This window comes from Ruditapes philippinarum, unplaced genomic scaffold, assembly GCF_026571515.1.
Source record: "Ruditapes philippinarum isolate M1 unplaced genomic scaffold, ASM2657151v2 ctg4654_1_1_1_1, whole genome shotgun sequence".
Lineage (NCBI taxonomy): Eukaryota > Metazoa > Mollusca > Bivalvia > Venerida > Veneridae > Ruditapes > Ruditapes philippinarum.
Genome location: NW_026865050.1, coordinates 52776 through 67751, shown reverse-complemented (window position 1 = coordinate 67751; position 14976 = coordinate 52776).

Here is a 14976-nt window from a genome sequence, read left to right as displayed (position 1 = left end):
AAAGGTTTATTCTGAGAGGCAGAGGTGTGACAAACATTGAGAAGCCGTTCTTGTTTCCCTCCAGTTTTCTTTTGAGGCAACCTGAGAAATGGATATATGAATAAAGTCAATTCCTAACATTAATTATGTTTATACATGCCTAGATATACTTTTAGTTAAAATCCTCGTTACATACTCTCCAAAATAAATATGTATCTAATAATAATAATAATAATAATAATAATAATAATAAATAATTAATAATAATAATAAATAAACATATTAATGTATATTTCATCATTCATTCGTTCGTTCGTAATTTATGTAAGTATATGCAGTGGATGCAACGAAGAATATATGAAGCCAACGATCTAAGCAAATGCATGACAGTTGATAGACAACAAATCAGTAAGAATCATAAGGATTAGTGACCACATTAACAACTGCGCAAGAGAAGAGACAAGATTCTTAGTTATTCTGTACTATTAAAATAAATGCAAAGTGAAAGTTTGTATCAAGAAATCTAAAAGAACAGATTTTTATACAAATGTTTCAATCAAAACTAAATTGACTGTTTTGACAGCACATAGATATATAAATATATTGCCTAACTGCAAGAACGGGTCTTAAAACATTACTAATTTGATGTTGAAAACCCAAATAAAGTCAAGTAAAAAAAACAAAACTTTGAAAAAGAACGTTAAATAAACCATGTGTAAAAGAATGATTTGATATAAATTTGAAATAAAAGCAAAAATATAGAAACGGCATTTGGCATAATTGAGTTTTCAAAACAACTGTTAAGTCTTCACGGGAGAATTAAAACGTAATGTTTATAATTGACGGTTGGTAAATAATCCTAATAACGATGATTAAGATAACCAAACACATTCAATCTCGATGTATAGATGTGAGATAAACGCAAAACGTTTTGAAGGGATGAACGTTCAACTCTTTAGTCCTAACATAATGAAGCTGTTTTTTTTTGTACCTGTCAACTCCAGAGGAAGCAGATTTTCTTTCACATGACGACTTTCCGGACAGAGCTGTCTTCTTTGACATTTTGTCTGACCTATAACAAGAAAAACAAAAAGAAAATAAGGAAAAAAAAGAAAAAACAACATGTACCTGATAGATAAGCAGGTGACAAAACATTCTCTGTTTATCCCTTTTCAAAATTCAAAACGAAATAAATTCAACTTTTGAACTTCCTTTTACTGATATTATGGAGACGAAAGTACCCCACCCCCAGTACAGCCTTAAACCCGGCACCACATTTTACCTAAGTTTTCCCATCATTCAGTTTATTTTCGAAGACTAAAATTTTTTAAAAATAAATATGGGTTCCCTTTTAAATTGACATACCCTTTAATAAGTTAAAATATACATACTAATGATACCAATTCTTGAAAGTTAAACGTTTCACAATCAATCGATAGGAAGTCAGCTACATGTAAAGAAGAAATGTAACGCATAACTAACTCGAATTTAAATCATTTGCCCTTGGAATAGGCAAAATATCAAATTTCAGCACAAAAAAATTTTTTACAGTGCTTTTTGTATTTTTTAAATAACACATGGGTTTGTTGGTAACAGTAAAATTATCATATTTGCATTGGAAAATACTGTAAAAGAGGATCAATATGGCCCTAGATCGCTCACCTGACCCATCGCACTCATCCGAGCAATTTCCCAGACAAGCATCTTGAACAAGTTTCAAGACAGGTGAGTAAAAAAGTAACCACTAGTCTGTTTACAAGGGTTTTACATATTAAGGCCATGTGACCTATTTTTTTTAGCCCAGGTGACCCATATTCAACCTTGACCTAGAAATCATCAAAACAAACTTTCAGACCAATATCCAGGATATTTAAATCAAAAGAGCTGCCACTAGAATGTTAACAAGATTTACTATTTTTTAGCTCCTGTGATCTATGTTTTCATCCGAAATGACCCATGTTCGAACTCATTCTAGCAATTATCTAGACAAGCATCCTGACCAAGTTTGAAGACAGTTGCGTAAAATTTGACAACTAAAGTGTTATCAAGATTTTTCCATATTTAGGCGGTGTGATCTAGTTTTTGACCCCAGGTTACTCATATTCGAATTCAACCTAGAAATACAAAGCAAACTTTTAGACCAATTTCCAGCTTATTTAAATAAAAGGGTAGCCACTAGTGTGTAAACAAGATGTTCTATTTTTAACTCCTGTGACCTTGTTATTAATCCGAGATGACCCATGTTCGAACTCATCCGATCAATTATCTAGACAAGCATCTTGACAAAGTTTGTGATCATTGAGGCCAAAATGTGACGACTAGAGTGTTAACGGACAATTGTGGACGGACGACGGACGACAGACGACGAACATTTAACGATCCGTAAAGCTCACCCTGAGCTAGCTCAGGTCAGCTAAAAACAGTTTTTTTACGAGGGATGAAATTTTTACTGTTACCTACATACCAATGTTTTATTTTTCTATTACCCCGATCAAAAATGATTTTTTTCATGATGATTTAGAAAATATATTTTGTGACCAGATTTTTCACTTAGTCACATGGTGCGATTGAAATAACAATATAAATAACTTTCAGTGGCCTGTGGGAAATTAACATTAAACACAATATGGGGATAATAATTATAAACATGTTATTTAATAAAATAATTCAGGCATAAAAATTGTGTTTTGTTAATAATAAATACTACATAACAAGACATTTTCATGGTTCAAATTAAGTTATAATATAAAATGTGTGCACTTTAAACTATTCTATCACTAATTGAAAATTCAACACAAACTTGTGTGAAACCGAAAGTAGCTCAAAATATCAAAAATAAAAAACAAATGAAAATGACAAAACGCACACAATTATGACAATAAAATGTTTTAAGATAGACGATACATATGCATTTTAATACACATCTTCTTTTACGGAAAGAGAGAAAAGAGAAACGAAATTACCTTTTCGAATCAGTTATACCAAGGTTTACTGTTTATGTCCTAATGTAGCTAACCAGGTTTGTAAACACATAAGTCTATTTCGATCAATATTCTTTGTTCAAATATTAACACCTTAAAGCTTGATTATTATACAAATTCAAAAGCAGGTAGTTTTAATTTGAAAAGGTTTTTTTTTCTGCACCGGTATCATGCTTAACTTAAATAGCAAATCATTATTATCATATAATTAATCTTTATGATTTCTTTAAACGGTAAGTGAATACGTACCCGTAATCTCCCCATTATGTAAATATAATGTATTTGTCAAAAAATGGTTAGCTTTTATAAAATATCTTCTTCTTAAAAATGTCATACTCTCAAAACGAAATCATCAAAAACTGCTGGTTCATTCAACTTAAATTACCGCCCCCATGTTTAATTTTATAATATAGGAGTTACCAAGAGCACTAAAGTGTTCTGATACATATACTTATAAATACATGAACATTTCTTTTTACAGGTACTGTTGTTGCTGAAAAAAATCACATTTTATCGTACAAAATTAAATCAATGTTAGATTGGCACCTATGAAAGTGAAAAAATAAAACAAAAACAAACTTTTATTGTTTTTCCTTTTGCGAAATTATAACTACAAAGGTAGTTAAAACTCATATACCATAACCTTTTGATTCAGCTCATCAACAAGGGGTACACAGACAAAACACATCTGAGATGTCTGGGAATGCTATTTTGTCTTCATCGTCAATATAAACACAATTGCAAATGCCTTTTAATTCCGTAATCAAAACTTGTGTAAAGTGTGTTAACGTTGCATTAAACTTAAAAAAGTGATATGGGGCGTTGACGGTAGCTTACAACCAGAACTTTTCTGCAACGTTTCTTATCTTGCCATTTTTGTGATCTTTTCTGAATACGTAATTTCTATCTCGTCTTGAATCCAGTCAGACACTTCAATTAACATTGAAAGAGTTTAGGTTCAATATTGAGTTTATTGGACGAGTTGAAAATAAAATATTGTACGAGTCTCTCTTGAGGGTTCAATAAATTTAGTACCGAAGCAACACAAATATAATATTTTATTTATTAGATACAAAAACATTTTACAGTTTTCATTGACACGCTCAAAGTGCAGCACAAGCATTATACTATGTTTCGAGATTCATACAAAATATACAAACCAGAACAAAAGGAAAAATACCTTATTGATAACACGAGAAAAAAAAGTAAAAAAAAAAAAAAAAGAGAAAAGAAAATCAAAATACATAAATTTATATACACTTAAATATGTGATTTAAACATTGTATTTCTTAATTTGAATAACAGTATATTTCAAAATATTTAAAACTAATTTTTTTCCCTTTGATTTTTTTCAGACATATATAAAGTGATAAGTACCTTATAAAAACCAGTCATAGAACTGACATTATTATGCTCCCCGAAAAATTTCGGGGGAGCATATAGTCGGCGCCTTGTTCGTCTGTCCGTCTGTCCGTCCGTCCGTCTGTCCGCACTCACATGACAGTAATTATGTGGCAAGAGGAACAATAGGTAACTGTTCTTTCTGTTTGATGTCATTCATTCCGTAATGCTTATATGTGGCTATTTTCTTTTGTGTGGCTAAAAAGAACAATAGAGAGAACAATGGAGTAGCCACATAATTACTCTCCTGTTAGAACGTCCGTCTTTCCGTCCGTTTTCTTGTCCGGAGCATAACTTGAAAACACTAGGAGATAATTTGTTTAAACTTCATACAGTGGTAGAGGGCATTAAGGGGGAGTGCAGTGTCAAAGAACTATAACTCTATTTGCCCGGTTTTTGAATTATCTCCCCTTGTAGAAAATTTTGTCCGGGGCATAACTCTAAAACTATAAGAGATATCAACATGAAACTTAGGTGAATAGATCTCAATGTGTAGATGTGCAGTGCATAAAAACAATAACTCTTTTTTCCTAATTTTGGAGTTATTGCCCTTTGTTAATTTCAACACTTTGAACTTTGTCTGGACATAACTCTAAAGCTATAAGAGATATCAAATTAAAATATTGTAGGTAGATAGATCTCATTGAGTAGAAGTGCAGTGCAAGAGAACCATAACTCTGTTAAGCCTCATTTTTGAATTATCTCCCCTTTTAGAAAAATCTTGTACTGGGCATAGCTTTTAAACTATAAAAGATATTAACATGAAAATTTGTAGGTAGATGTATCTCAATTGGTAGATGTGCAGTGCACGAGAATCATAACTCTTGCCTTATTCTGGAGTTATTGCCTTTTGTTTATTTTTACTTTTTGAAGTTGTCCAGAACATAACTCGGAAACCATAAGAGATATCAACAAGAAACTTTGTAAGTTGATAGAGAACAGTGATAAGAAGTGCAGTGCAAAGAACAGTAACTCTGCTTTCCTAATTTTAGAATTATTGTATTTGAACTTTTTCCAGGGACATAACTCTGAAACTACAAGAGGTGTACTTTCCTGTGTCCAAATCCTTTTTAGGGAGCATCACCCGGCTCAAACCGGGCTCTTGTTTACTATGCTTCCTGTTGAATTGTATCTAAATTTAGATTGTAAATTCATATTTATCTATGTTTTTTTCTGTTTGTTATTAGTTTGTTACATTTTAGGATCAACAGACTCACATCAAAGAAAATTCTTAAATGATGTGATTAGTAAACAGCAATACATCAAATTGTAAATATCGTCACGCGACCTAAGGAATTGATTGCTTAAAACGTATCTAAAGGTCATTAATAATAAAAATCATAATGATCAAATTAATTATCAATATATTTTATGCATCTAAGAAGCATGTATTCTTTATTTCAAGTGGGGAGAATTAATCTTTTGCTTAAGATTCATTCTTTAATGAATAAGCTACGTCCTTATTTTAAAGTGTTCTTGATGGAACACTTCGATGGAGATATAAATGTATCTTAATATAAACGGAATTGCATAGATAAAGGCACTTGAAGGAATAAAATTCTTTGAAGCAACAAATAAAGAGAAAAACACACAAAAATGAATAATAATACATCAACCCCCACCCCCAAAAATAAAAAAAAATAAATGTAAATATAAAAAAAAAATAAATGAAATAAAAATTGAACAAAAATAAAAGGCTTAAAACAGAAATCAAATTACGTAAAAGGAAAGCTAAAGGACTTCCCGTCTATCAAGTAAAAGGCGTTCAGCACTTTTGTCTTGTCAAAAATGGTCAAATTATCATTAAATACTATAAAAAGTAAACAGGTGCAGAATAGCTATTTCATTTTTGATTATCAAGATGAGATTTTTTCACCATTATTGAAAAATGAGCTGACCGCCTGTGTCTCACGTTTGAGTTTCAAAAATATTAAACAAAACAGTATATCTCTGAATAAAGGTCTAATATTGAATAACTGTTACACACAGGCAATTTAAAATTAAGATTAAACACCACATCTATTTAAAGACCATATCAATTGGCTTATTATAAAAAAGAATTAAACTGTTATTCTTCTTTTTTGGCACTTGCATTTTTAATGTATAACAGTATGATAATAATTGCAACAGCATTACTTTTTAAGTACGATTAAAACTTTGTCAGTCTTGTTATTGTACTCATACTTGTATTTGTTTATTACAAAAAAAAAATGAAAAGTTCTTGTTGTTTTGTTAGCTGTTTGCTATGAATAAAAGAATTGAATGAAAGAAAGAGCTTAGCGACAGCCAAGGGTAATATTTATTTTCAGATCATATCACATCAATTTTAATTCATGATTTATAAGGCTATATTATTTTTGCGTTTTACTAATTTAAATGTTTCTTTAGAATAATGACAATGTTCAATTATCAATAATATCGAGTCTTCTGGTGGATTTACATGAAATACTTTTTAGAAAAATTTAAAGCAACCTATTTTAGGGAAAAAGTGAATATACTCTGATATTGACGCAAAAACGAAACAGACAGTAGAGAGGGTATTGAACATAAAATGGAATATTAATATTAACGTAAAACTGACTCCGTTAGGTACACCTAAATATCAATGGTATACTTAAGGCACTTTTATGTATATATTTCCTACTAACATATTTAACACTGAACTGAAATTTATGGCAATTACAAAAACAAGTAGTTCAAGTTAAGTAAAAGCTTGTTGAAATATTCTTCTCTCAAAATAGAACTTTAAATAGTTTTTCTAAACATAAAAGTAAATCTCTGAGTAATGTATCTTGTATTGCAATGTATATTACAAATAGAAATACCTTTTAAAATCGGTCATAAAGATTTTTTATTCGATGTCGGTGACAATCAGTTTATAAATAGCAGAAAATTGTTTTCAGTAAAAGGTTGATCATGAAAGGGCACGGGACAGGGTGAATGCAATAGACAATACACAAAAAATATAGATAGAACAATTAAATAAGGATTTGGAAAACCGACGTGGAAGTATGTTACATCGTATAAAAATAAAACATAAAGAAAAAATGTAAAGATTGATTTTTGCATAAATGTGCGGCTACAATCAACTTAATTATTAATAAATGCTTTGGAGGAAAATTATTTTTCGTTTGTTTATTTATCTAATATTATTTCTAAACATGTTAATTTAGGTGACTCTGAATTCAAGGTTAGTAAACAATATCTTTTTATACACATTATAAATCGGCCTTTTTGAAGAAATAATTATAAACATATTTTGTATGAAATGGCTTTGATCTCCAAATTCTTCCGATTATTTGTCATTTATACCATCTTTGTGCTTTTGTCCATATACACAAAGAAGAAAAAATGTCTATGCATAGATATTAATCAACGTACGTAACAGAAAGTTGATGAGGTATTCAAATGAAATTAATGTGTACTTCCATATTCCCCCAAAGCTACACAATCATTTACAAAAGTATTAACACCCAAGAAATTTTAACAATATTAAACTTGCTCCAAAACATCCGAATATAAAGTACCGTATATTTCCACTCCATTTGAGAATCGGTTTGAGCATTGAACACAATAATTCAAATTAGTCATTGTGTGAAAAATGTCCATAAGTTCTCTGAAAGGATTCAATAAACAAAAATAGATTTTTATGGCTTTGCAGAAATTTTGGTTTTTGCTTAAGACTAAGAAAGTTTCGATGTAAAAATTTATCATCTACATTTGTGACAAGATTCAACATTTACAGGGTCACAATTATATGTCCCGCCATGTCTTAACGCGATTATTTCGGTTCTCGACTGACTTCCCGTATTAATGATTTGTTAGCTCAACGTTCATTTCGAAATCTTATCATTCACAAAAACTATCGAATGGTGAGCTGAATGTCGACAGACTAGCTAAACTTTGGATACTTTGATTGTTTAGCTGATAAATTATTGTCTCACTCAACATTCAGTTTGAATTATAGCGTAATCTGACGAAATTCAATATCGAAAGTTTAGCTGAATATTGATTTTCTATCTCAAAATTGGATGTTTTCATTATTTGGCTGATTGTTGGATTTTAGCACAAATTTGGTTTCAAATTATAATCTAAATTTAACGAATGTCCAATGTTGAGCTGAATGTCGATTGTCTTGCTCAAATTTTGTATTTCTAGCTGATTGTTGAATGTCTAGCACAACATTTGTTTTAAAATGTGCTGAAATATCCGAATAGCGAATATTGATCTGAATGTTGATAGCTCATCATTGAAAGTTGATCCTTGAATATCTTTCTAAACCATATCACATTTGTTAGCCCGAATGTTTCCATATCTTTTTCGTTTATCTTTATTTTGCTGTGAAATGTTGCCCTTCTTTTGTGGCTATTACCGCGTTATGTAATAGTAAGAACTACTTTGTATGACAACGGTATTTAGTTAATCAAAATGCAATTGCGTTCACTAAATGTATAGAAAAATGGTTGAGTGTTATGATAAACATGTAATTGTTAAAATTTTACATGACAGAAAAATCGTTTTATATTTAACGAAGAAATGACATTGGACAAAGAAAAAACGTAATTCTAAAATACAATAAAACAGTTTCTTACCAAACGTGCTCATACACACCTCAGTGATTCCATTGTATGCAAAATTGCCAAATACGTTTTTAAATATTTATACGTATTGAAAATATGTACGCACAATTGCGTATTAATAATATCCGGAGGACATATTCTATGAAGAGAAGTAGTATAACAGTTATAGTTTATCTTTTTTAAAGAAGGGCTCACGCGATAGCGCTGGTCTTGACATTTGTGTTTTTGATTCTTTAAATGTAAAAATGAACATCATGACCATTGTTCAAACAACAAAGAAAGAAGCAATTCTACGTTAGAACCAGACTTGAATGTAAAATCATTGAAAACCAACTTACTTTGCATGCAGAATAAAAGTTGTAATCAGATATTCAATGGCGTATTTTGATTATACATAAGCATATCACAGGAAAAGTATATGATTAAACATTATTTATTTTTTAAGGGTAATTATGATGTTGATATCCAAATTGTGAACACAAAATTGATATCTCTCGCATCTTTAATTCCCCACCCCCCATTAAAACTTGCACTAAGAAGGACAACTGAATTTAAGAGGAGAGACTAATTCAAACAGCAATCGTTTATTTGTCTATAAATGAATATATTAAAATACACAAGTGGACACCAAACAAATTTGGCTTCATTAATTCGTGTCAGCAACAAGAAAACGCACCTGAGGATGTTTCAACACTTTAAATTTTACTATTTCATGTTGAATACTGCTTAAGCTGGTGCTAGGAGGTGTGAATGATAGCATGCAACATTTTCAGTTTTTGTCGTTTTGTGTGTTTTTTGGGATTCTTCATTTCTCTTTTTGATGGTAAATTGATTGAAATAACAACATATCTGTAAATTATAACGGTTAAGCTTTTACATATGCAAGACAGAAATAGTATACAATATATATTGTTTTCAATGTTTTTATCTTGAAAAATATCACTACCATTTACCCTTGTAGAATCTTTTGTTACCGAAATCGTAAGGAAATGCATTTTTAATGAAAGGTCAGGTTGATGTGTCAAAAATAAGGTAAATTAAAAAAAAATTCGAATAATTCAACGAATTCTGCCTATAGTGTACTTCCAACACATCTTTATGTATAATTGTTTAATATGTGACTTTCAAATACGCAAACAAAGAATGCCGTTATATAAACAGTTAGGCCACATCGATTTTCGTAAACTACATGCTATTTCATTGTCAATTTAACATAGTTAAATGATATGCGATTTTAACAAGCAAGACTGGTATACACAATTAGTGTCATACATTTTTTACGATAAGTTCTGTTATACACTGTTTGCATATATTGCATTTTCTAATTTATTACAGTATGTTCTGTCACACATTCTTTGCATATTGTGCATCTGTATATTAATCAATTACAGTACGTTCTGTGATATATTGTCCGCATATATTTCAATTATATATTTTATTACTGTACATTTTGTGATACGTCTTGCGCATATATTGCATCTGGAATATTTAATACAGTAAACTATGCAATACATTGTGCGTATACATTAATAAATCTATTACAGTCTTTTCTTTGATACATTGTTCGCATATATTGCACCTGTATTAATGCAATAATGAAAGATTTAACAAAAAATAACACGCTTCATAGTGACTTGCTCCATACCATTAAAAAGTCAATTATATCGTATATGAGAAATATTTGTTAGACTTATATTTCCACTTGTGGTGTAAACGAAAAATAAATGCTCACTATAAACAATTTTATCATTTAATTAAGATTCAAGGACATTACAAGATTAGGTGCAAAACAGATAGTAGCTCAGGAATATAGTAATGAAAGCAAATGAAAATTCCTAAACACATATTTATTACGAAACGTACGTTGTAAGATAAGCAAGTTCATTTTATATTAATTTGCATTTTTATACACATATGCTATTACAGAAAGTCCAAAAAAAGTAATTGCTTACCTTTTGGACTTTCTGTAATAGCGGATATATATAGAAATGCATATTTATCTGAATCTGAATCGGCCATAGCACAATTAGCTGTTTGACTGTGTCCAAATGTAGATGAACATGTTTATAAACACATAAACCCCTTTCGATCAATATTCTTTGTTAAAATATTTAAAACTAAATGCTTGATTATTTAAAGCAGGTGGTTTTAAACTCAAAAGTTCATTTATGCACCGATATCTTTGTTAACTTAGATAGCAAACAATAATTATCGCTATTTTTAATATACTTTCAAAAAGTTTCGCTCATAATGTATACGTAATGTGTTACTTTACTTTTCACGAATCTGTTTTATTGCATAATGTCTTGCTTTTATGGAAAAAAATAATGAAGGATTGAAGGTTTGATTTACAGCAACGTAAAGGATTCTGCAGTATCCATGTTGTGCTTTTAATATACGAGTTCTTTATAGAGCCCTTAAATGTTCCGATACATATACGTGTACGTATATACATATATTTGGATATGTCCTGTTTCACAAGTACCGTTTTATCATAGCTTGGAGACTTTTCTATTGAAAATGTATGCGAGTTAAATTGTATACCCAAACAGTGCATTTAATAGAGTGATTGTATTAGTTACGTTGATATCGTAAATAGAACATACTCGTTGACTCATTTTCTTCTGGGATTTAGTTGTGACGACTGGGAAAGGGATAGCGATAGACAAGCCATAATAAGACGTTGCTTAAATAATCACATTGTACTGCACATGATACAAACACTACATCTTTTCTTTTATGAATTCTATAACAACAAGAATTTGTACCAGAGCTACCAACGTCCCCCGCCTCGGAAAGTTTTATATGAAGCATAAAATTGTGCTATTTCAAAAGATTGAGGTATGGAACTCAGGACATTCAGTCCAAAATAATGATCAAATGATCAATGCTAGATCTGCAAATGCAACAATTAATTTGTTAAAAAAATAAAATGAAACACAGAATTTAAAAATCTATCATGTTAAGCTTTGACCTCTAAGTGTGACCTTGACCTTAGAGGTAGGGGAGCAGGTGTTGTGCATGACATAGCGTCTTATTATTGAGACTATTTGTGCCAAGTATTTTCAAAATCCCTTGAACTATAGAGAAGTTAAAGATTGGACACAAAATATACCCTATAACAGAATATGTAAATCTTTGACCTCTAAGTGTGACCTTGACCTTGGAGGTAGGGACACAGATGTTACGCATGACATATTATCTAATCATTGTGACTATTTGTGCCAAGTTTTCTCAAAAACCCTTAATCTATGAAGAAGTAATTGATAGGACACAAAATATACCAAATAACAGACTCTGTTAACCTTTGACCTCTAAGTGTGACCTTGACCTTGGAGGTAGGAGTGCAGGTGTTGTACTTGACACATCGTCTTATTATTGTGACTATTTGTGCCAAGTTATTTCAAATTCCCTTGCACTATGAAGAAGTTCTAGATCCGACACAAAATATACCCTATAACAGACTATGTTAATTTTTGACCTTGACATTGGAGGTAGGGATGCAGGTGTTGCGCATGACACATCCTCTTGTTATAGTGACTATTTGTGTGAAGTTTTTTCAAAATCTTTTGATCTATGAAAAAGTAATGGACCGGACACATAATATACCCTGTAACAGACTATGTAAGTATTTGACCTCCAAGTGTGACCTTGACCTTGGAGGTAGGTGACAGGTTTTTGCACAAGACACATTGTCTTATTCTTGTGAACAATTATGGCAAGTATTTACAAAATTCATTTATAGATAAGAAAGTTATGGACCGGACACGACATATACCCTCAACACATATAGTCATATAGACAATGTTGACCTTGAATGAGCAAGTGCGACCTTGACCCTTGAGGTAGGGGTTTGGTTGATGCGCATGACACCTCGTCTTATTATAATAAACATTTGTGCCAAGTGATTTCAAATAATTTTCATAAATGACAAAGTTATGGACCGGACACGAACGTGTGACGGACGGACGGACAGACGGACGGACGGAACCTATTTCTATATCCCCCTTTTTTCTTCGAAAAGGCGGGGGACAAAAAATAGCGATAACACATCTAATTCAACTGATAAACACTGAGAACACAGACACACATATCTGAGACATCAGGGTATGCAATATGATAAACAAGATCAACTAGGAAAGGCGGCGTTCAATGAACGCAACGCCCAAACGAACATGCAACAAGAACAAGCTGCAAGGAGCACTGGAGGACCTTGCAAAGTTGTCTTAATTGCGTCATACTAACAAATATGAGGATGAATCTTAACTAAGTGATCAATGCTTTTGTGTAATGTGTAAATGTTTAATTTTGCTTAATCTGGTGAAAGGGACGTAAGAGATACCTAAAAAATTTGCTATTTTCCCCTGGTAGGGCCTCCGTTCAAATTTTGTCGTTTGTGTGTTGGGGTCCGCATTTTTTATCTCGTAAAAAAATTTTGACCTTGGGGCAAGGAAGCAACCCAAATGATATATTTGCACCTTTTGTAATAATGTGTGAAAATATTTTCACTATAAGATAAAAAAATTTTTTCCCTTTTCTTTAATTCGATCCTTTTTTGAAAAAAACACGTTTTAAAAATTTTTCAAAAAGGATAATTTTTTTTTGAATAGAAATGTTTGACTTTATGGGTCTTTCCTTTCGAGTTGATGCCAACCAAATATTTTGTGTTTATGAAGCGCCTTAACAATGCCTTTCTATAGTCAAACCCAACACTTTGTTGGAACGAATTTCTAAGTTTTTAAATAAAAGTGTCTCGCTTTCTTCGCCAATTGTATGTTGGGCTTTATTTTTAAAAACCGTTGCAAGTTGTGCCCTTTGGATGAGTATTGGGAGATCGATGGTCTTGCCGTACGAAAAGTACATAAATAGAGCGATATAAAGATAAAAATTTGTATAATTGAATAAGATATTACATAAAAAGGATGGTCGAATGAATACATTTTTTACTATAATAAGGTTAACGATTTGTTTTAATAGTAGATCATTTGGCTGGGTAACTGATCATGATTACCACTTTCGTTAGATTCTTAATATTGAAAAAAGTTAACCAGGCAGTTAAATCGTACTTACTTGCTAATACCAGGTATGTAGATAATGTATCTATATCTCTGCTAATATACAATGCCCCAAAAGATATTTTGAGTTTCAAAAATGTAAGTTTTCTGTAGTTTCGAAAAACGGCTGTGTAATAATTAATTGCAAGATACTGGTTGATTTAAAATTACTTTGATTTAAGCATTACTGAGACAGAGAAAAACAACAATAAAAATCTATGTAATTACAAAAATGTTAAGGCATAAAAAGTAAAAAAAAATTTGAATGTACATGACTGAAAACTATTTGTGTCGGCAAAAAAGGCACTTTAAAAAACGTACATATTTAAGCTGGTAAAGTGATATTTTCAATTGATACTTTTTTAATTCATAATCTTCTTATCATTTTTTTTAAATCACAAAAAAAAAGAAATCGAGTTGTGAAACACGTACACAGAAAGTCGTTATTACCTGAATTATAAGTTTACGTATTCTTGACTGTGCCAGTTGGTAGGACTCTGGAGTATCAAAGGCATGACCAATAAAGTCCCTAGGATGATCCATCACCAAATATGGACCATAAATATTTTGACAACTAACAAAGTGACGTTATCTCATGTAATGATATAACTCTAAAAATGCACCCTGGTGATATATGATATCACAGCCAAGTGCCGCTTGTATATACAACATGTGCACCCTGTTAATTAATATGTTACGGCCCCATGGACGCTTTAATATATACATATATCTATTTATTTGTGAGATAAGTTACTGTGAAAAGGTCTTTATTTTTATAATCATAAGAAGAGATTTGTAATATCAAATCATTTTATTATCGTCTGTTTTAATCAAAGTTATAAAAAATTTTTGCCCATGGTTTTTTGTTCTTTTTCCGGTATTTATAAAAATTTATCCTTCACTTTGTTCTTTTAAAAATTTTTTTTACGCATAATGAAAAAATCATAAATATTGAAGAATGCTTTTGTTTTTTTTCTATTA